The sequence below is a fragment of the Pezoporus occidentalis genome, unplaced genomic scaffold, assembly GCF_034315485.1.
Source record: "Pezoporus occidentalis ecotype Australia unplaced genomic scaffold, CSIRO_AGI_Poc_V1 ctg27, whole genome shotgun sequence".
NCBI lineage: Eukaryota > Metazoa > Chordata > Aves > Psittaciformes > Psittacidae > Pezoporus > Pezoporus occidentalis.
The window spans coordinates 12,482,005-12,506,127 of NW_026914611.1; the positions used below are offsets into that span (position 1 = coordinate 12,482,005).

The 24,123-nt window shown below is 36.7% G+C and overlaps 1 long non-coding RNA gene across 2 annotated transcripts in view; it reads left to right on the top strand.

Annotated features, from left to right (window-relative positions):
* The window catches only part of LOC134166756 (uncharacterized), a 56,114-nt gene that overhangs the window by 15,822 nt on the left and 16,169 nt on the right, over positions 1-24,123 (top strand). For both annotated transcript variants that reach the window (XR_009965978.1, XR_009965979.1), the window contains exon 3: positions 8,039-8,131. This is a non-coding gene — a long non-coding RNA (uncharacterized LOC134166756). The remainder of the gene's footprint in view (positions 1-8,038; positions 8,132-24,123) is intronic.

The window sequence follows — 24,123 nt, forward strand, 5'->3', positions numbered from 1 at the left end:
AACATTATAACCTAGCTGAGATTTTGGAAGATTCTTATAAACATAGAAAGGTATCATTTGTTCTTCTTTATACTTTGTGCAACTATAAATCCAAATGTGTGATGCTACCTTCAGTTTGGAGAGTGGAGGTCTTTTGGTGTCTTTAAAAGTTAGTAAGAATAATACAAAATACATTAACAGCGACAAAGTTTCTGCATTTCAGCTCAAGTTCTGCAGTGCTGGGTTTCCTTAGAAATATGTTGAAAGTTTCTAAGTTTTTATTGATATCTAATGGAATTTAGGGTATTTAAGCAAGCTCTGTCTTTTACACCTCTAAAGACCATTGTAGAGTGATACTGATTCAGAAGTGCTAACATTCTGCTTCAGTTCTTTATTCTTGATGGCAACAAAAATATCAGGGAGACCTGAAGAAAATTAAAGAGCAAATAAGGATTTAAAAACAATACATGAAGTAGGAAATGTCTTTTATCTGAACATTGTAATGAAAAATATCAACTGTCTCAGCTAGATGTCTGGAATCTACTCTTCAAAGCTGTGAAAACCATCTTAGATCCTCTCATATCAACAGTACGAGGCTAATATACACCAGGTGAGAATCTCCTATGAAATACAAAAGAAAAACCCACTACAAAATTAAGTTTTCTGCAGAACAATATGGAATGATAGACAAAACCCTTTGTTTGAATCATATGCTGACTTCCAATGGATAATATGCTGTGCAAATTAACTTCCATATTGATAAGCACTTAAAAGAAGGTTCTCATTACTTGAACAAGAATGAATCCTTTTTCGACCTATCTCTCCCTTTTTTCAAGACCAGTTGTGTTCAGACTTTAGTTTTCAGACATAATTCATTTGATTTGGTTGGTATCCTGTACAGCAGAATTTAATATAATATAATTAAAGAATTATAATTTAATCACAGACTCTTTCATTATGAACAATTTGCCATCTAATGGTTCCAGCTGATGCAGTTATCCATGGGTTTTTTTTGCACAGCCAGTATTGATTATTTGTTGCATTAAGCTTAACTTTCATAGATTTGGTTTTGAATTTTTTTTCTTCATTAAGCCTTAACACAAAGAAAGAATTCATTACAAACACACAAAATAAGTAGGGGAAAAGCCCTATAAATTGTGACCATGTTATACAAATATTCAAATTTCTTATTGGAAAAAGGGGCCATTATTTCTATTTTCTTTAGAAATAATGTTAGGTCTCTTGATTAAAGTCCTAGTGCAATCAGTTATTCAGACAGAAAACTTTGTTTGTTAGTAAGGTGGTGCTTGATAGGCATGTGTAATCAGTCTGATGTTTTTTGCTTCAGATCCACTCAAAAATTTAGATGTGTTGTGCCCACTGACTTTGAGAACCACTGAATACCTTAAAGACAAGAATAGTCCAAAAGACAACTTTTGTAATGAAAGAAATATTATTACCCACAAAAAATATTCTATAACTAATTAGTATTTGTAGCATTTTCATTAAGGAAAAAACTATTTTCTATAAAAAAACTGTAATAAGGAACAGTTTTTGGTAGAATATCATTTGTTTTCGATGGACACTCAGAATATTTGGGTCTCCTGAAGAGGTTTAGTCCTCTTGGGAAGAAAGTTTCATAAGTTTTTACATTGGGAAATAAAAAACCCAAACATTTTGCCTCTCATAACTCTATGCTGTATTTTAGCAGCAAAGTTAGTGGCTAATACTGGTGCAGTGGTGGCAACACAGGAGAGATTCCTCTATATGTCAAAGCAGGTCTTCAAAAGAAAAACATGTCCTCTTCCTTTCACATAGCAAGCAGTTTACAAATCAGTGAAAGGGGGCTGCGGCCATCATATTTCAGTCTTTTTGCTGCAATGCTTTTTTTAGCTGCACTTAGGAAAACCAGTTTATAGGCTTCCTAAGTTAGGTGAAAGAAGGTAGTCTGACCCCATGCACAGAGGATGTGATAGAACAGCATAAACCAAAACTTGAGTAATGGGTCAGACTTAGAAAAAGTCCTCTTGCATTTCACATTTAAAAACAGTAAAGTGCACTGTCAAAGAGATGGGTTAGATGGATCACTAGTTTAATCCAGAAACTTCCAAATAGCTTGCACTATGTCTCTGCCAGAGCCGACGTTACAAGTTACTACGTCAAATTCACCTACTGATGGCATGGCATAGAACTTGCACATCCTTGCAAATTACTTCTGTTATAAAGACTTTTAAGACTAAATAAGATTGATAACAATGAGTCATAACAAAGTAACAAACTGTATGTCTAAAATTATTTTCCAAATATATATATTATGGCAATTGTTATACAGATGTCTGATGAGTATTTCTGTGAGGATGAGAGAACCTGCAAACACAGGGAAAAATCCTAAAAGGCAGAAAGTGGGAGAATTTGGATGTCTTTGGTCAGCAACTCAGACAGAACCAGGTCATCTGGGACCTACCGTGGGGAGACTACTTGTAAAAAAGTAATTTTAAAGGATTGGACTAAAGTGCATATCAAAATAGGAAAATTCTGTAGACCTTTGCAAAATCTGAGGGATTCCTCACAAAATGAATTATAAAAAAAAAAATAAAAATCTTACCTCATAATTTTTTTGATTTCTAATCACTTTATGTCTGTAATCTTTACTCCAGCCTTTCAGGGAGGCTAGAAGGTGAAACCAAAGATGTAAAAATTGTAATACCTGTGTTTAAGGGACATTTTTGACTCACAGTGTTTATTATATTTCTTCCCTTTTTTTTTTTTTTAATCCTGCTATGTCTGCCCAAAGGAGAAGCAGTAATCTGCCTGTTTTGTGACAACTGCACTCTAAACACTGCAATGGACCATTCGATTACCAACTATGTGCTCAGGGAAAGAAGAGTTCCTATGTGATGGATCTGAATGAACAGCCTACCCCTCCCCATCTGTATCTTTGATGGGATGTAGTAAGTGCTGTAGAGTGTGCTGTGTGCTTTTGCTGTCCAATACAGGCATAAATAACACAAGCAGCCCCTTAGCCACCCACCCAGCCAACTCAAATGTCCTCTGATGGAAACTATATGATGAAAGAATTTCTGTAGGAAAAAAATGTCAATAGATGAATTTGATTCCTTTTAAAGGAACATATTAAAGAAATCCACTCTTGGCCAAATGCAAGAAAAATTTGACTTCTCTCTTGAAGAGTTTATCTATTCATTTGATTGCCTTTTCTAAGTGAGTTGTAATTAGAGCTAGTCCTCTTCTAACCCTTGTGCTAATGAGTCTTTGCTCACTTCTATTAGTGACAATGCATTGTATTTTAATAAGGAACCCCTGGCCTGGCACGGCAGGGCCCAAAGATAAGGGGAAGGAGAGCAAAAGGAAGTGTAAAGAAGTGGGATCAGCAGGAGGTCCCCTTCTTGGCACTGGGCTCCACAGGAAGGCAATGGCTAACTTTGCCTTAGAACTGTCATTTGTATTAACTTCTAACCCATCACCTTCCCTGGTAGGCTAGCTTTACTCAATGAAGCGGGATAGATCCTTGGTTTGGCCTCTCTATCCCCTGTTTCAGCAAACTGAATACAACACAAAAAGTTCACAGGGGAAGCATTTGGGAGATGGTGTTAAGGACAGGGTCAAAAAGAGCTTTTAACTCATCTTAACATTACTGTCCTTTTCCATTTCAACTTTTATCTGCCCATCAAGGCTTTTGGTTTGCTCACTCATGCATTGCTAAAAAAAAACCGACAAAACACAATAAACCTCCAAATGGAAATTATATGTTTTGAGATAGATATGCAACACTCTGGTCTGCACATTTGTTTGTGTTTTTTCTCTCTGTATGTTTTGTTGATTTTTTTTTCTGCTAATTGATTCCTGGTCAGATCAGAATTCTTTGATTCCACGTTTGTGTATGCTGATGCAAATTGGGGTAATTTCTTTGACATTCGGTAAAGTTAGCAGGCAAAAGAGAATCAAGCCTTTTGTATCTTTTGTATAACAGTCTTACATCTCAACCAGAAAAATCTTTTCTAACCAAGCCTTTGTAGAGATACTGGAGGCTGCTAGAACGTGACAGATAAACAGCTCCCTGAATGGCAGAAGGTAGAAAAGCTTTATGCCTTTTTGCTAAGTTCCTATCGATAGCTTCCCAGAAGCCCTAAGCAGAATATATTTCTTACTATTAGTCCTTTCAGAGCCTGCCTTGGGATCTCTAGGGACACGATTCTGTTCTGCTTCAAATTCCAGAAGATTGTTCACATGTCAGTGAAGTGAATGCAATACTTTACCATTTTCACTGTTTGTTATCCACCTTCTATGCATATCTGTAAATGCCTTTACCAAAATATAAAGCATGAAGTAATCAAGCCAAAAGCCCTCCATGAAATACTGAGACATGTATCAGATGTTATTTAACCCTTTAAATAACATGGCATGCTCAGTCAGTGTCCTTTCTGGTGGGACATACATTACTGAAGCAGATACTGTATGGTGATGGAGTTGAACAAAAGGCATGGCACCTATTTAGTCTACTGATATTGCAGACAAGTAGGATTTATAAAGATACGAGATATGAGTTTGTTTATGTTACAACTCAAGCTCACAGAAAGGTCATTAGTTGAAAGAAAACTGGTATTTAAGTTCTGCGCCTGCCTTGTGTGGACATGACAGGGACCAGTATGTCTCTAGGTACATTTATCACAGGCCTCCAAGGTATTCCGGTAAGCTTTGTGAGTTCATCTACACAATGAACCTGCTTTATCTGCCCTGGCATTGGTTGTGTCACCACAGAAACCTATGCTCACTTTAGAAACTGGGATTTTTTGTGTGTGTGGATGGTTTCCTTAGGTATGATTTCAGATGGCTGGAACAAAGCTTCTTTAGTGACCAAGTAACTGGGTTGTCTTTCTAAATATCACCTGGCTGCCAGGATCAAAGGCTGTTGCAAAACATGCTCCTTAAGATCAAGCGTATTTTCAATCCTAGAATCTTTTCCTTGCCCAGCTGACTAGCAAGCAATTCAGGGCCTTCACCATTACCTAGAACAACCCTTTACTGTTGTCCCAGCATACTGTCCTTCCCTGAGCACCAGTATGAGTCTTCCAAGAGGAGTTTCAGGGTTGGTATTTGTGTAGGGCATGAGAAAAAGCAGACAATCTTGGGCTAGAGAATTTCCACAGGCAAAAAATATGTATTTTACTGGCTCATCCGAACATGTTGAGGTGTTTTGAACTTCTCCTGTTGTCAGTAGCCAGCTCACAGAGTTCCTTTTCCTTGGTTGTGCTAGCGACCTGTTGTGCCAGCAACCTGAAACTGGCAGTGTGTGCTCTCTGACTGGAAGGTGGGCATACTGTAGGATCGTAAATGCCTTAACAGAAGTGTTAGTATGTAACATAGACCTGATGCTGGTGTGCACAGCTCTCCTGTCCATTCTGATACCTCCCCAGTTCTCTGTCACATTTTCCATCTCCATTCCTCTAGACACCACTAAGTCTATCCTGGAAGACAAACCGCTATATCTCTGGCTGTACCATGGCCATTTTTCCCATAGAGTCCAGGTTCCATAAGGAATAGAGGGTGCAATGGATACTGGACAGATGGCAATGTCATGAAGGAGGTTTGTAGAGGAAGAAGGTAAAGAAAAATAGAGAGAAAATGAGACAACAGATTGTACAACAAACTGTATTTTATCCATGGCTGTAATAGAAAACTCTTTTATGTTACTTGCACATAAACAAAACACCAGTATTTCATGTGGTTTTATTTTCTGTTGTTGTTTAATTGTCTTTAAATTATTTTTTCTACTGTATCTAGGCCAGTTACACAGAAGTCAGAAGTAATCAGAAGTGGCAAAATATTATGGCTATATAGTAGCAGTGAATCTATAATAATGCTGCACTCTTCATTACTGTGGACTCTGTTTTTTACATCCTTGCCCCCAGTGATTTTCTTTAACATTCTCTTTGTCTTGCAGCTGAGGAAGACATAAGAATTTCCAAAAATATTTAGATGTTGGTCTAATGGCAGAACAAAGTTTAACTCATTTAACATCTTAGTGAAATTATCAGACCTCACTTATTGGTCACATAGGTGTCTCTTAAGTAAACAGGGAAAGCAAGTGTCTAAAAAGGGGTCAGAATTAGCTATCCAAGCACTGAGATAAATAGAGTACATAGTTAACACACTGAAGCAATTGTTCTGACCACTTACTGATTCACAAAATAATTCTGTACGTACTTTTGCTTCACTGACTTGCAAGACTGAATATCTTCTGCAATTGCAGGTGCAATGAAATCTTGCCTTTTGGTGGAAGGCTGGGCAGATAAATTAAAAAGTAAGGAAATAATTATTTATTTCTTTTTATGGCTTTATCAACTGATCTTTCCAACAGGCTAGAAATAGGTTCCTATCCCCTTCATGCCCCTCCACCCTGCTTCCTCCACTCCCATTCCACTAGGCTCTTGAACTATGAACTTAATGCTAGAGCTGGATACCCAAGACATACCAGCTATTTTTTCTTTGCTATCTGCTTTAGACCATATCTTTTTGCTCTGGTGAGTTATTTAAAGTCCTTGATACAGCTCAGTTTACTACCTTTGTGTTTAGAGATTATATCAATGTTAATGTCCATGTGTGGTGTCTCAGTTACCGACTGGTTGAAAGCACAGTTCAGACATAAAGTCTCACAGTTCAGGATCATAAAGTGACTGTAGAGAATGAGAATTTCATTAACTATAGAAAAAACAGCACAGTCATAGTCAGGCTATAGTCCTCATCCTTTATTGTCTTTGTCCCAAAAAAGAGGACTCATGAGTTGAGGAGAAGACTGCCTGCAGCATTGGCATAGGGGTATCGCAAGGAGGGCTCTTTCCCTACCTCTTGCTGTATTAGGGACATTCCTGTTAGTGAGTGTGACATGCTTAATTCTATCAAGATTTCTATAAAATGTCTTTTTGTTAAGAAAAAATGCTTTCTGATTTCTAGCAAGATAAAATACCCCAACTACTTACATAGGAGCAAAACTAACTAACCCTGATGTTTCTTTCTTTACTTTTTGTTACATACCTGAATGCTGATCATGTCCTAAATATTATACAATATTTTCTAAAGATTTTCAGTTCTTTAAAAAATGGATTTTGTGTTGAAGACAAGATAATGCTTTGTAATTACAAAATATACTTTTATACTCCTGTACTCAAAAGACTTGCCAAAAGATAGAAGTGTTTATCTTTGTGACAACTACTGCCCAAATTGGGAAGAGTGTGTTACTCACATATGTATATTTAGATCAAGAATAATCAACCATTTGCTCTTTTGAAGTCCTTTACACTTTTCATGCTGCTTACAAAATCAGAGATTTCAGTCCCCAGAACTCATATTTTATGAGTACATGAAATCTCAATTCTTTATTCTCATTAGCTAAGTACAGGATAAGAAGTATTTTTAGAAAATAATATCCTAATTAATGTCTGATTGCAAAAGCACAAAAATATGTTACACACAAAAGTCTATTAATTTTAGACTAATATCTCTAAGACTTTTTTCAATTAAAGTGCCACAGCTGTACTTTTGTATTACCATCTGTGTAACATTGTATTAAAAAGTTACAGCATATGAAAATGTTAATTATTTACATGATAAAAAATACAGTGTGACAGTGAGGACATATGTTAATTTTGATGATCCTTCATATACCACTGAGTTTAAAGTACTGTAGAAGATTCTCTAATGAAAAGATTGTGGGGATATTATTTTTTTTTTATCCTTTAACTTCTATTTTAGAATTTGCCTCCTCAGTGGCTAATATATGCTGTAGTCTAATGTATCTGCTTACCACATTTTCATTTTGGAGTATCACTAAAACCTGAATCTGCTAAATGCATAATTATCAAGTTATGAGAATTTATCATTTTACTTTGTTTTCTGTTGTTGAAATAAACAAGATAATTACTGTTGTTTAGTTCAAAAACTGGCAAGCAAGCTGCAAAGTCTTTATCATCAAAGGCTTCTTGCCCTTAGGTCAAAATTGTGTGCTTTCTTAAGTATGTTTTTTGTAACACTTGTTCTTTTTCAGAAAGAAGGAATAAGGTAATAATGAAGATGTCTGAAAAATCATTTATCAGACTACAAGTCTCCTGGTGTGTTGAACAAGGAAGAAATCATGGAGGTAACTTCTGCTCCAATGGATCCCAGATCCAAAATCTTCTTTGTAAACAGAGCCTTTCATTTAGTACAACTGGATCATAAAGTGACAAGTTTTCCCCTAGAATTTAGCCTAAAGCTTCTTCTGGTCAGATTAACTCTGTTGTATTCAGCTGCAGACCTGGATTAACCCCTAAGAAGCTTTGTATTGTTTCTCTTCATTGCATATATCCCTATGTCTCCTATTATCTCTTTTTTACATCAGACAAAGTGATACAAACGTTAATCCATGATAAGCTTTTTTTTTTTTTTTTAGTTTTGCATCTCTGTTAAGACTTCTTCTTTGACAGTTTTTTCCCCTTTAATGTAAACAGCCCATCCAAATAGAAAACTTTGTCAATAGACTTTGCTAACCTGAAACACAGAGGAGATAGTTAGCAGAAGTGTCCTTTTTGCAAGGACAAAGATGTCAGTGCTAAGTCCATTGTCCGTTATTGTTGTCACTGTTGAGTGCAAATTGAAAACACACACATATATATGTATGTGATACATGCATAAGACACACAGTTCTTGTGATAAATCTACTACCAGGCTGTATTTTTTTCAGTGAAAAACTGACTGTTGTGAAGTTTTCTCAATGTAAAAGTATTGTTATTGTTACTTTTTAAAAGCTTTTTCAAAGCTGCATTTAAAAACTGCTATTTCTCTGGTGCAACTGACAGGAGGAACTAGACAGGAGCCCTGATGAAAGTGGAATCTAGAGTAAGGAAGAGAATGGCATCACTTACATACCTACCTATCTACCTGCTTACTATGAAAACCAGAAATAATATAGCATAGATCATATATTTGATTGGGATATTACAGCTCTGGTCAGTGATGATTTATATAACAACTTGCTCCCATATTGCTAATATTCTATGGTGCTATAATATGACATATTAGCAAATCTATCACTTTTTCAAAAACTAGCAAAGATCCAAGGAGGCTTCACTGGTCTCATCACATGAGTTTTGCTGAGGTCTCTACAAAGCTGTGTTCTACATGGGGTAGGGTTAGGGCTAAACAGAGATAATCCTGTCAGGACTTTAAGATGTTTTGAGAAACTCAAACCAGGGCACAGTACAGAAGATTATCCCCTGGCCTTTCACCTCCAAGGCAAGTAGACATGGTATTGAGAGATGTAGCTTTTAAAAGGCATATATTAAAAGTTTCTAAACTGACTTGTATTAGCCCTACTCTTGCAAATTTTCTTCAACCTTTGGATGGCAACATTATGCACCTGGCACAGACAGCCTGTACTTTTTTACCCCACATAACTTTGTACCATCACTTGTCACAGTGGTTTATTTTTTCTGATATTTTCAAAATGGCTTTTGTTTAGCACTGTTTTGCTTTTACATTAAAATTCTTTCACATTTTCTTTTTTTTTTTTTTTAAAAAAAAAAGAAAGGAAAAAGGGGGAACTATTTCGTTTTTCAGATTTTGTATTTTAGAAATGAAAATAAACTGTTTGGGAGCACTGGGAGGAGTAGACTTTCCGTTTTTTGTTGATTTTTTTTTTCCCAGAACTCTGGTTTTGACCAAAAGTATTTTGTCAGAAATTTTTAAACTATCAGAAGTTCTTAGTTTGAGTATATTAAAAGTCTTCAGAAAGAATATCTCTAGAGATCAATCCCAGGATGGTTCTTCTGAAGTCCAAAATGCAAGATTGTAATGTCTCCTGCTCTTGTCAACTCAAATTCTATATATTGTCATTAGGTCTTTTTTATCATTTCTAAACCACTTCCGGAAACTCTGGAACTCAATAAGTACATGACATAGATGACTGAACACACAACTTACAGAAGCAGGGCATGTTAAACAGGGACAAAATTCCTATTTTCTATCAGACTTGTGAATTCTGCCTTGACTAGTCCTCCAACGTAGTCCACTCTCTTAACCAGTTCTATTCAGGGACATCAGAAGACCTTGGGGTCTTCAATAAGAGTTTATGTATGGAGAAGTCTAACTATGAAGCATATTTCTGCCTGAGGTCTGGAAAGATCATCCTGAATAGCAAGGAGGGTAGACTGAACACATCCAGAAAACAGATAGTGACAAGGTGAAGTTGTTATCATTGACAGACCAGTGGAGAATAAGATGAAGGTAGATCAGTAGGGAGAGGTAAAATTGTACAAGCTTTTGATAGTAACAGTGGTAAGTCTAGCATAGTGGAAAGAAAAAACTGTGACACCCTTTCAAGGAGATGGGTGTGCTGCCCAGCTGATAACCTGATCTCAGCATGGACTGAGTTGAGAAATACTTACCTTAGGAAGAACATGGTGCTGCAGACATCAAGGTGTGACATGGTGATTGTTTCAACTGCAAATGGCAGGGTGGAAAAAATCATTATAGAGATGCTAAGAAAAAGAAAAGTAGCTGTATTTGGCTGACACATGTAATCCTTTCAGGTGTGACATTCTTATAACAAAAATGTGTGAAAAATCGTGTCTTTCCTTCAAAGAAATTTTTTTGTTTGGCAACAAGCTCTCCTGTCATTTTCATGTGAACTACAAAGGAATTAAATAACTATGCAAATTTATGAAGCTGCCTCAAAGGAATGAATGTTTCTGTGCTGCAGCTTGCACCTCTTTACAGAAATTACAGTACTGCTGTACTTCATTTCTTTTCAAGTGTTGTGCTAATCATCTCGATAATAGGGTTTTCCTGAACTGCTTTGATAACAATAGCAAGCAGCTGTCAAAATTTAATATGTCAAAAATAAATAAAAATAAATTGATGAAAAGAAACACCCAAAATTAAAGGCTGCCAGATACAATTCTATAGAGACTGCCTCAAAAAATTCCTAACCCTTGGACTGTTAGAAACTGTGATGAAAAGGAAAGGATTTTGTTATCCTAAACACGATATTTTCTACTAGTGGTCACTATTGGAGACAGAATAACTAAGCCATTGATATGATCCAGTTTTGTTGCTCTAACTTTCTTACTCAAAAATGTGGCATTAAATGCATGTTTTAAAACATCCAACAGCTGGTTTGGTCACCTAAAGCAGTATATGTATTGAGTGAATTCATTTTGCAATATGCCTGTGTTCTACAGTCTCTTACTTCTGTTATTGATTGCTGTATTTGTAAAATGATCATGTGCGACTGTAAAATTAACATTGATAATTTTACAAGTTGAATATTAAAGTAATTTTCCAATGTGTCCAGCACTTTTGACCTGATCCACTTTGATTTATGTTCAACCTGGAGTATGTGCAAGTTATATTGCTTTTCCACAATAGGACTTCTCAAGATCTCAGTGTTCTAAAAGACCTTGCTTTGTTGAACCAGCGGCCCAGGTCATCTTTGTTTACAAGTCAAATTAAAGTGTAAAGATTAAGCATTTTGTTGGATTAGTGACTAGAATGCAACCATTTTACACAATAAATCTTCCAGTTAGCATGGTATGTGTGGTAAACAAGCTTTCAAAACTAGATGTATTAAAGATATAATTATTCCCAAGCTTGTTACTGACATCACCAAATATCCAGATCCTTCTGAATTTCAATGTTGTGAAACATACACGTGGAACAGCATTCAGAAATGTCCCACAGGGCTAAAAGCACCATTTTTGAAAATGAAGGTTCCTATCACTAGGTCAGTTACATAAAATTAAAGTTACATACATGTGACTTGGAGAAAATCTATGGAAAATTAAAGGAAATGTATGTTCATCCTCTCAAGTGAATTAATGTTTCTGGAAGATTTCTCTGAGACACTGAGAGCACTTAGTTCCCACTGAAATAACTGCTGAAGAAGGAACAATTTCTTTAACAAAATACTGAATGAAATTCTATTTTAAAGACATACGTTTTGGAGGCCTTTGAAGATCCTTTGGAAATGTGTGAAAATCAACTGTAATAGGTGTTATAGTAAAGGGTGTAGAATTGTATATATAATATTATATATATATACTTCTATAGTATAAAAGCACTGATCTTTTTTCTTGTTAATCTCATTAAAATATGGAACATATTGCTCATAATGATGGAGTAGTTCCCAGTGAAGTTTTTTTTATGACACGATGTTTCTTATAATGTTATTTAAAACTATACAGTTTCCTTTAAACAGTTCAGGATTTGTCTATAAAGTGAAAGTTTGTCCCCGAGTTAATTGCTATTTTTTCAGCTATATTCCTATCTGTGTGTAGCTTTCCTTAGCCCTTTGTGAATTTCATAATTATTTACATGTGAAAAGTAACAGAAACAATATGCTTGATCTTATCTACTATTCATCTTGCCTTCCACCCTTTTCCTTCTCCTTCACCCAGAAAAGTGACTCCAGAAAGAAAGCTTCTGTTCTCTTATACCATCATTAACTGCACTCATAATTAGATGAAAAATAGTGTCTTTCAGGAAGAAGTGTAGATGTTTCCACACAAGAAACAGATCACGTTCATGACCTATAAAAGACTAAAAAGCAGATTTCTGTTAGAGCTCATCATTTAGTTGTTCTTTGCACACATCTGTCTTTCGTTGGATGCATTATATCCAGGCAGTGGACATTAATCTGTAGTATGCACTTCTGGTCTTTGCAGTAGTTACTGCTTTGTAAATTTACAGTAAACATAAATAGCAGACCCTAAGCAAACATGAAAGGTGTCTTACTCAATTCAGTGGTGGACATTAAAAGCAGAAGAATTCAACATCTCTCATCCAGTTGGTAACAAAAGAGGAATTCCAGGGCCACTAAGGGAAAATTAATCTGAATTATTTTAGTTTTACAAAAAGAGACTGTGCCAGTCTCCTATTTTGAAATTCCTAAAGCTCATCTACATTGAAAACAGTCTCACAAGAGATGCAATAGATGAGAAAAAGACCCACTATTTTGGGTAGAAGAAACGGTTCAGACAGAGAAGATTACTCTTGATTGTGAAAATTACATGGTAACATGTTTCTTGTCTGTAAATCAGCACAGAAAAGTAAAATCATGTGAATAGCAGAACACCATACCATTCTCCCATATTGCGGTAAATAGGTCACATAAATATGGTATTTTCAGAGGTGTTCACTGATGTAGCTGGGTGAGTCAGAGGAAGGAGTGAGGACATATCCATCTTTAGGTAAATCATATATCAATAAATTCTGTGCATTAGTAAAGGTGCACAATTGTAAATAGTACCATGAAGTGGTAAAAGTTTTTGCATGATAACATAAGCAAACCACTGAGCTTTGATTTTACATTTTGGTTTTACAGCCATTTTTACAGAAGAAAATCGCCTTAATGGAAGAATGACAAGCACTAGTTTTACACCACTATCATTACTGGGATAAGACTTTATACTGTTACAGCTAAAGTTTAAAAAAACATAGATTATAATGTGCATGTGTATACTCATCTATTATGTTGTCCCTTCACCATTTTAGTAAGGATTTTTTTTGGAGTACAGATCTGTTAGGCCTTTTGGTTCCTTGTGAACGGTTCAGAGCTAAGCCAGGATGTAAGGGAAATTTAGCCTTGAGGAAGTCAAACTTGTGGGACAGTGTAGCACAAGCTGTTGTTATCAAACAAAAGATTTCTATAGCAGCATAGATTGCTGGAAGTGAAAGCAGGAAAGCATTTGTTAAGGGAAATATTTCTCAAGACATATTTTGTATGGTCAATCCTTTGCCTTGGGTAGCAATCCCGCACATTTAGGATTTCGATGATGCTGAGCATGATCTTTCTTCCTTTTCTTTGTCCAAGGAACAAAACCTATCCATGTGCCTGCTCAAAGGGAGCACTATTATGCACCTTACATGCAGCCTACTTATCTCCCCCAGTCCAACCTTATTTTCATAACACACTGTGACAGATTACATCATTATGTCATTTTCTACTGGTCCATTCCTCTTGCTTTTGAAGTGATTTAGCCTAGATGGAAGTTTAGCAATGAATTGTTCATTCCCCCCTTTATTATATGACTGTTTCCTTGAGAGTTCCTTATCACCATATGTATCTGTCTCTGACCATATGCTACAGAGAGAGCAAAGAGTGTTGATTGCATAGAAGGACAGGGGTGACTGGGAAAATGAAGAAATCAAGTTCCACAAGCAGTGGCTGAAAGAATGGAAAAGCAAAAGAAGTCATTAAGAAAAAAACAAAAGATGAAAATGTGCAGAATGTAAAATGAGAGAACAAAAAAAGCTAGCCTATCTTTTCCTTGTCTCCTTCCAGCTCTATGCAAATCTCCCTCAAGCCTCTGGATAATACCTGACAGATCTGTATATCTGCCAAGACAGACGGAAATTATCTGATGCAAAATTATTAAAAAAAGAAAAAAAAAAGAAAAAAAAAGGAAAAAAAAGTTATAAGTAATCTAATTGAAGTGCAAAAATAAATACAAAGATAACCATGAATGTTACTAGTTTAGTCTCTAAGCCTGAAAAGGACTGTGCATTTGCATATCTATGCACACCACGAATAAAACCTTTGACATTTATGGACCTAATAGTAAGCATGCAGACCTCTTCTTTGCAGGGTCATGGTTTTACATTGTAGGCAGAGCAGAGATCAGTCTTGCAAAACCATAGGCTGAGTTGGATTCTATTCTTATTTTGGTAAACATCCCAAATATAAGACATGTTACAGAAAATTCAACTTCACTGCTTTTTTGTTTTATTATTTTTTATTAATTATTTTTATTCAGCAGGGTATTAGTTTAGAAATCTTGCGCACAGAATCTGTGTATTTCAAAAGAACCAAAACATTTTCTCATATGTTACAGTAATCCACAGGTTGCTTCCACAACAGCTGTGAAGATGAATTAGTTCTCACACAGTGTACTTCACTGCTGATGGTTTGGTTAGTATGCTGGGGTGCATGCTCAAACCTTTTTCAAGTTGTTTTCCTCTTCTCTGGGTAAATGCTGTAATCACGAAGATAACACACAAAAGGCACCACAACTGTACAAACGTAATGTTATATAAGCGAGTATAAGCTCATACCTACATTGTAAGAACACTTTGTAGGTGACTTTCTGTAGACCTCTGATTTCCAGCAAAGCTTAGGCATCTCTTTCATCTGGCCACTTTGTTTCTGATCATATTTAGGAGCACTAGGAGCTTTGTAATCCAAAATCAAAAAATAAATTTCAGGAGTTTATTTGAATGAAAATGTTTGATTTACTCCATAAGAAGGGGCTTGGAAAGATTTTAGCTGGACTCACTGCTACTCTATATGTCATTGTGAATGACATGAGAAATTAACTGCCAGGAGACATGACATCTCCTGTGTCCTGCAGGCAGTTTCATAGTTTTTGTTATGATAAATTTTTTGATGGACATGTGTGTTCCAGTTAAGGCTGGATTGTTAAAACACATTTGCACCAGGAAGGAATAGGTTGCTGTAGCCATAAACACTGCCTGGGTAAGACTTATGGAGAGAGATAATATATTCTCTTAAGTAATATTGTGTAATTGGAAAAATTAGGCAAGCTTTTAGGCAAAAGCGCTACTTCAGGTCCAAACAACTTAAACAAAATTAAAAAAATATGTAACTAAATACATTATTTAATTTACCATATTCCCCACATACGTTTAGTACATTTCTTGCATTTACAATACTTGTATTTAACTCCACTCATATACTTCGTCCTGCCTGAATGGAGGAAAATAAGGCAAATTTTCATCAGTTTTATTCTCCAAAATATTAGTTAAATGAGAGGAAATGCAGCAACATGCTTAGTAGTGTCAAACAAAAGAGCTGCTCCTCTTTTTATCTATTATTAGAGGAAATAATATGAGGGTAAGGTGCCAGCGATCCTAAGGTGAGTACTTATTAAGCTGTGGCTCAGCAAAGCACTAATAACATATGCAAGCTTGCTAAATACTACCTTGGCTGTACATCCATTTGCCCTGTGATTTAAACAGAAGAGTGTACAGGCATGAGTCTAGCAATATTCTGTAATGTTCAAATTTCTTAGATGTTTTTGGGTGGGGTAAGGGTTTTGGGTTGCTTCATTTAAACGTACCATTCATTACTGTTGGTGATTTTAGATTATGAGTTGTTGCATAACCACACCATAAAACCCAAACAATGGAATCAGGTAGAAATGGACACAGTTATTACGTTCTTTCAGAGATCCCAAGAGCTTCCCAAATTTATTCCCATTTGTCATAAGCAAGTCTATTTTATTTTGAAATATATTTTATACGCTGATTTGAAAAGTCCTTGAGCTCCTTTGGCCAGCAAAAGTGAAAATTAGATCAAGAAGAGTTATGAATGTATTTTTCATTTAAAGTAACTCTATATCATACATAAGGGATCCACCATTTTTTCATAAATCCCAGTGTTTCTGTGGAAGTTTCTTTCTTTACCTAATGTTGTATTTAAAAGGATGAAAAATGGACCTCTTTGTCCATAAAAATACTTAGATTATATATTCTTAGACTATATTTAATGTATTCTTATTAAAGAATTATAGCTACTCTCAAATTCTTTAGCTAAACTTAGCTGATCCTTTCGGGGCATCAAATCTGTCATGTGAGCTTCCACAGAAAGAGGCAAGTCTGTGCCCACAGATAGCTGCAAATCCAGGTAGGATACAACCCCTCCACTATATGGATAGGGGACCTATTTTTCACATTGGGGCACTGTAATAAATCATGTGAATTTTACAGCTGTTGAATATATGAACCCCCACACTGAGTTCAATGTCTCAGTCCCTTCAAGACCACAACCTATGCCTAGAGAAGTCAAAGCTTTTCATTAATATCAGACAGATTTGTCTAATCCTTAATTAGCAAAAAATGTATCCATTCACAACTGTTGTAGCCTGGAAATATGTTTTTTTACATTAACAAATTTGAGTAACAGTAAAATTGGGGATCAAGACTCTTTCCTTCCCCCCCTTTCTTTTTTCAATGCAGGAGAAACCTTGAATCCCTGCTAGCATACTGAGTAAATCATCTCATTCTTTGTATTTTGACCATCATTTTTCATCTTTTTTTCTTCCTGGGACTTTTATTATCTATTTTGCAGAATAATATTATTTCTTTATTTCATGCCCATCTGTCCACCCATCTGCTTATTTTAGCTACATTTCCTTTCACTCTGTTGGCTCCTGTGTATCTTCACCACACCCCACGCATGTATCCTTCAACAAGATTTATTATGTGAATCATTTTGAATACCTTCAGAATAGTGGTATAAGAAAATTGGATTCCTACCTTTTGGTGAGTAATATAAAATTATTTATAAGGTTAAAAATGAACACAGTTGCTCTAAAAGAGGCTTCAGGCTTCAGGTAGGATTTCAAAGAGTAAAAGACAAAGTATCATTTATATCTAGAAGTTTAAGTACCAGCCAAAGCTGTTCTAACTGGTAGGTGCAAAGTGTGTCCTCCTCCTTGGCCACTGGGAAAAAAAGGAGGCTGCACATGGGCCAGATGGGGCCTGGGGACTTCACACCACACACCTCTTCTGCCTGAAAGGGTGACCAGAAGCTGGGGGCACATGCATGCACAAGATAAGTGAGAGTACACATACAAGTGCAGCAACTTTCCTCTGGCATGTGTTAGCTGATTCTCTAAGTAGATTCTCAGAGGAAAAAAAAAATAAGTCAAAGAACATTTTCCCACTGTAAGATGTTACTGCACATGCACAGTGGTGGAAATCGGCGTTAAACCTAGGGAAGTGAGAGAGAGAGAGAGAGAGAGTACAATCTGACCTTTGCTTCTTCCCTTAAATAATTTTATCTTTGCTTGTGTTAACTTACTAGGTGGAGAGCCATAACAATACTTCTGGTTATTGCCTATTTCTCAGCTTAAAGAGCTCCTGGAGGAGCAGCTTTTGGTACGGTACCTGACTTAGGAAAAGCCATGTGGGTGGAAGAAAGAACCAGCAGCGTGAAGAGGGCTGCACTCCTCAGCTCCCCATGCTCCTGTTTAGCTTGGCTTGGTTTCTTTGAGTTGTTTTGACAGCCTCAATGGGACAATAACATCCAATTTGCTGGTGCTGAGGAGCTCTGCATGGTTCCTTCTACCAGGGCTCAGCAAAAGAGTGGCCAAGGACCTGCCACTGTGCCACCTGCTCCGGGAGGGCTGGCCAGCACGAGAGCCTGGCACAAAGCCAGGCACAAAGGCAGGCAAAGAGCTGTCTGTAGATGCTGAATGAGGAGGAAAAGCCATGCTGGAGCTCTAGATGATGAGCCTTTTTACTACATACAGCTGGTGCTGCCTCTCCTCTTTCCAGCACATGTCTCTGTGGTGGGTAGTGCTGCCTGCTGGGGTGACAGTGAAGGAGGCTGGTGGCTGGTCTCTAGGTTTCTCTTTGGGGCAGCATGCTCCATCCCAAGCCTTTAGCTCATGGAAATTCCTGGGTGCCACATTTTTTACTTTTGTGCTTCTTATGGCTACCAGTAGCTGCTTCCAGGAAGTACTGATGTTGATATAAAGTTAATTATATTGGAGGTACAACAGATGCTCTGTGTTGTAGACACATATGATTTTTTGTCTCTACCCAAGAAAAAGTATGTATTTTCTTTACACAAAGGTAGACTTTTCTTTCTCCACAATTGCTGATATAGCTTTGTTTATTTATACTTATAATTCATATTTAAAATATATTAGTCAATATAGAGCTGTTTAACTTCCAGTATTGATCTCTATCAGTGAGAAAAATATCCTTACAGTATAAAGACATCTTATCTTTGCCTTACCAGAACAGTCTGCCAAAGTATGTAGATACTTTGATCAGACTTCAGATTCAGGAGTATGACTACAAAAAATTGAATGACAACACATCCACTTTATGTGCTGGAGAAAATGGAAACTAACTTAAAACAACTAAAATCTCTGAAAAGGAATTGCCAATGACCATTTAAGAGCAGTGGTTGAGTGTGTAACAGTATGTGATGTAACTGCCTTGTATTTTAAAAACTACAGTAATTTTCACAAAGATGATTTTGTTTCCTCCCCTTAGTAAAAATGTTCTTTTATTAAAGTTTATTGACCTCACTTGTGTCAAAACACCACAATCTCCCTTGCTAAGTTATAGTCTGATTTAGTAACCACTACATGTTCTTTTTTCACACAATTGAAAGTGCCTATAATCTATTTTGGAACAGGCTTCAGTCCAGAAATATGTTTTACTTTATTATTTTCTCCTCTCTCTGGGGATGCCTTCACAAAATGGTAAAGCCCAAAGACTTCCTGAAGGCTAATCCTTTTCTGGGTCATATGATTCTTTTCAGATTCCATCTTGAGAGAGTTTTCTTATAACAATAGGTTCTGCTGTCTGCAAACTGGAGAAAATCCTGTTGCTTTAGTGCTAACAATGAGTGGAATTTTAGTGCAGGAGGAGTGTTTGCTTAATACAATAGAAGTTGGTACAGACTGGACTCACAAGTGTCAAGTAAATGGTGTGGGAAAATCTATACTACTGCAACTGAGTCAACAAGGTGCTGAACACCTAAATGTGACTGAACTGTAACTGCAATAACTATCTGGTTGACTTCACCCTTTCCTCTAAGATAGGACTTGACACATATCTTATTGGGAAAGAGTTAACAACAAAACAGGCTGCTAACAGGGAAAAGATGAACAAAGCGGGCATTCAGTCATGCGTTAGAAACACCACACCATGTGCAATCAGAACAGCCGTGTTTCAGGATCAGATACAAGTCTGACCCACTAAGCTAATATGATGGAAGATGACTGTTTAGTCCTTGCCACAATCGCACACATTCACCCAGAAACGTAAAGGAAACCATGCCTAGGTCACAAAACAGCAGCTAATCTTTTCTTTTCTTTATTCTTTTCTTTCCTTTTCTTTATTCTTTTCTTTCCTTTTCTCTTTTCTTTTTTGCCTTTCCCTTTCCCTTTCCCTTTCCCTTTCCCTTTCCCTTCCCTTCCCTTCCCTTTCCCTTTCCCTTTCCCTTTCCCTTCCCTTCCCTTCCCTTCCCTTCCCTTCCCTTCCCTTCCCTTCCCTTCCCTTCCCTTCCCTTCCCTTCCCTTCCCTTCCCTTCCCTTCCCTTCCCTTCCCTTCCCTTCCCTTCCCTTCCCTTCCCTTCCCTTCCCTTCCCTTCCTTTCCTTTCCTTTCCTTTCCTTTCCTTTCCTTCTTTCCCTTTCCCTTTCCCTTTTTTTCTTTCTTTTTTTAATGCTAAAACTCCTCAAATTTATATCAATTCAGATGAGCCAGAGAAATTTGAGTTCATTTGGCAGTAATGTGAATGGCAATAGCCTAATCATGTTTGGACTGAGAACACAGGTTGACTCAGCCCTTACTGAAGGCAGGACAAATGAGGCAACATACATTTGTGTTCAATACAGCAAATAGATAAAGTGATATAAATTTATTCAAGTCTGAATCTACAGTTCAACCTAGCCTACTCCCTCATTTGCAATGCAGAAGTAGTTTTTGTAAGTTTTAAGCTAGGGAGAATTCTAAAAAAAGGCTTATATCATGTATTTGGCTTTTCAAAGCAGGAAGGTTTCCAGGTACTTTGTCCATACTTTTGTTTTCTGATTTGTATTCCTATACTTTCATTTGAAGCCTTATTCATATTTAAAGATTTATTTGTCTTCAGGTCGCACTGCTATAAAACTCCTGTCTTAAGATAAAACCTATCTTTTTATTCATGTCTTTCAAACTGCTTTAGATCAGACACTGAGGTAGAAAGATGTGGCATAGGTCCTGCCTCACTGCATATTTGCCCCATACAGGAAGCACTCCTTGCAACACTGCAACATCCCTCCACTGGAATCATCAGTGAAGTGCTTTGGCATCACCAGTGTTGATTTAACCACTAAACCAAGAGCTTTTATGAGAGCTGGGCTGCTGAATTTACTTTTAACCCATATAAAAATATCTGTGGACTCCAGTACTGGAGTATATCCATGGTGTATGCACATGCAAAACCAGTTCAGGGTTAGAAAACTGTAGCTGTTTCATGACAACTACCTTTGGGGTAGGAGTTCCTGTGACTCATAGTCAGCTCAGCCTAGGAAAATCACTGCAGCAAAATTACTACCCTGTTTCTCAAACACAGGCTAACATCCCTGTAGAGTCTCACTACTGGCTCTATGCCATGTACTGTCCTTGCTGAGGTATATGTACATAGTGCTGCTTTGTCCCATGCATACCTGCTCTAAATGCAGAACTGATTCAATTTTCTGTAACAAATTCACATGAATTTACAGTTGTTTTTTTTTTTAAATTCACTTTCCCCATACATGTATATGTATTCTATATCTGTCTATATCTATATAATCTATAAATTTGAATCTATGTGAAGTATGCATGTATTTTTACCTGAATCAATAAACTGCATTTTTTGGATGTATAAATTGGCACATGCATACACCAATACAATACAAAATATTTCTTCTAATTAAGCCATTTCTCTTACTGCCTGCTGTAGAAAAAGAAAAAGGGATAAAGAGAGTAAACAATAGACTCTTATTTGTAGTTTGAAATATTTAGGAAATAATCAGATGGCAGGGGTAGAGTAGATAGAGATAAATGCCTTGTAGCACCAGAGGTGCTCATTACACGTGTGCAGATTTGTGAGTCAGAGAAAATAGGCTTGGGAATCTCTTACCTTTGGCATGATTCTGGATGTGTCTGTAATTTACAGAGTTTATTGTTCAGTGTTTCTTGAGGAAATGTCAAGAATGTAAAAAAAGTAGAAGATTGTGCCTTTCAACAAATACTCTGTATGGCACGTAGTGCTAACTCCTGGCTTTTTCTAAGGAGCTGGATTGGTGTGTTTCTCAATGCACCAGCCACCCATAAGCTCTTCAGTGTCCAGGGCAGCATGCGTCCTGTTCTCCTCTGCAGCTGGCCAGTGGAAACAGCAATACTGTGGTCCATGCTCCTTCCCACTGCTCCTTGTCTAGCTCAAGATGGATTTAAGACTTTAAGTTCTACAGCTGGTGGAGAAGAAACAATGCGTGGACCCACACATGGGGTTTTCCTATATTCTTTGTTCCTCAGACATGATCATATACCCAAGAAGGATCCAAACAAACTTGTTTTTAACAAATTAAAGGGCCAGTAATGGCAAACAGACATGTTAAGAACAGCATTCTTTTCCTGTAGATCTCATTATGGACTCTCTGCCTCTTCTTCTTAGCACATATTGTAAGCAGCTGAGCAGCCCTACAATTAGTAAAGATTAAAGCAGGTATATGGAGAGTTTTTTCTATAAATCCTGTAGAGCTTCAGTGACCTTGACAGGAATTGCAAACATCACTTTATTCTGATGTTACACACTACTGGAGTTTGGTTATTGGCCAAATCAAGCAGCTGCCAAACTGTCATAAGTATTTTTAAGTACCAACACAGAATAATTTAGTCTCACAAATCTAGATTGCTGCAAGAGACTTATCAACACTTTTGTTATGGAATACTAACAGTCTTCACTTACTCCTGGGTGCAAAAATGAAGCACTGTTTCTGAGATATGCTGAGACAAACTGGTTCCTTCTTCTGCTTCATAATAAGACAAATGGCAGACAGGGATAAAAAAAAAAAAAAAAAAAGAGAAAGATAGTGAATTTTTGTGCACAAATGGGTATGCACGTAACTATATTTAAAGTAACCTTTCCACACCTTGAAAAAAGTAAGATAGTGGTCAGAAACTTATGGAAGATCAAGAATTGGCTAGGAGAATGTATTTTATTGAAAACATTTTTTATTTGTTTGTGGTCTCCAAAGTCTGCCAGCCAACCGAGAATTAAAAATACTAATTATGTTTTCTGTGTGTGCCAAGGACCAGGCAGACATGAGATTTGAAAAAAGTTATCAAACTTCAGAGGGGCCAACTCTCCATCTTGCTGAAAATAATGGTAGCTGCAAACAAATAGAGAATTTGGCCCTGTAGTAGGCAGTAGCTTAAGATGTTTCAACAACCTTTCCATGGAATATTGAAACACCCGTTTCTAATAACAAAAATAGTTGCTACTGTTGAGCTGTTGAGTACTTTGCTATGTTAATTTAATAATACCACTATTCATACTTTATACTGCCTGGTTTCATAAAGCATTGAAGGAAAGTATCTCATTTGAATTCACCTCTGTAAGGATGCATTATAACATGTAAAGGGGTTCAATCTCTCTTAAGCCACGGCATTGTGGTATCTATGCTACAGTTTGCTTCATGGATGGAGGATTTGTAATGTTCTATCAAGCACTAATCTTTTAATGCTCTTTATTCACTGTGAAGACAGGACTACATGGTTTTGTCATAAGAATGCAGTTTTATCACACCTACGTTCCACTTCTATTCCCTTTATTACAGTCTTTTGCTGAAAATTGGGTCTAAGATTTCTTCGCAGTTAGAACAAAACAGCAATTTTGAATCCCTTTCTCTTTGAAAGGCTATTCTCTGTCCCCAGACCTCTAATTCTGTAATTTGAAGAGAGCATCAAAAGGACCATCACTGTCTTGTGATAAACATTTCAAGTGCTTGTAATTGTTTTTTAATATAAGTAGTTTGCAGAATGACCTTAATTTGTATTTAGTTTGAATACAATAATTTTTCCAAGAATTTATAATTCCTTGTATTGCATCTCAATTCTAAGGACACTGTGTTGAAGTTTACCTACCTGGGTGATTTAAATCTCTTCTCTGGGGGTGATATATGTTTGTATCCTACGAGTTTATTCTGTTATTCTTTCCCTTTATCTCTGTGCACTTCCTGGTAGCAAGACAAATGATCAATGAGACTGCATTCCTTTTAGCTTTCAAGGTAAGGGTAGATACCAACAATTATGGAATAAAATTAACATTTGGGGAGGGAGAAAAGAGAGTGGTGAAGGGTAGAGAAGTCTCTGCGTAGCTTTATTTTAATCATGGATTAAATTCTGAAAGTGAAAGGTTAAGCAAAGGTCTTTGCTCTCCTTAGCAGGAAATGTGAAAAGAGTAGCTAATTAGATTATTCAAACCAGCAGATACTCCAATTACAGTTGATAGGCCCAGTGGACATTTCCACATGGAGGAAAGGGGGGAATGGCTCCTTGATCAGCAAGTACAATGCAACTAGCTG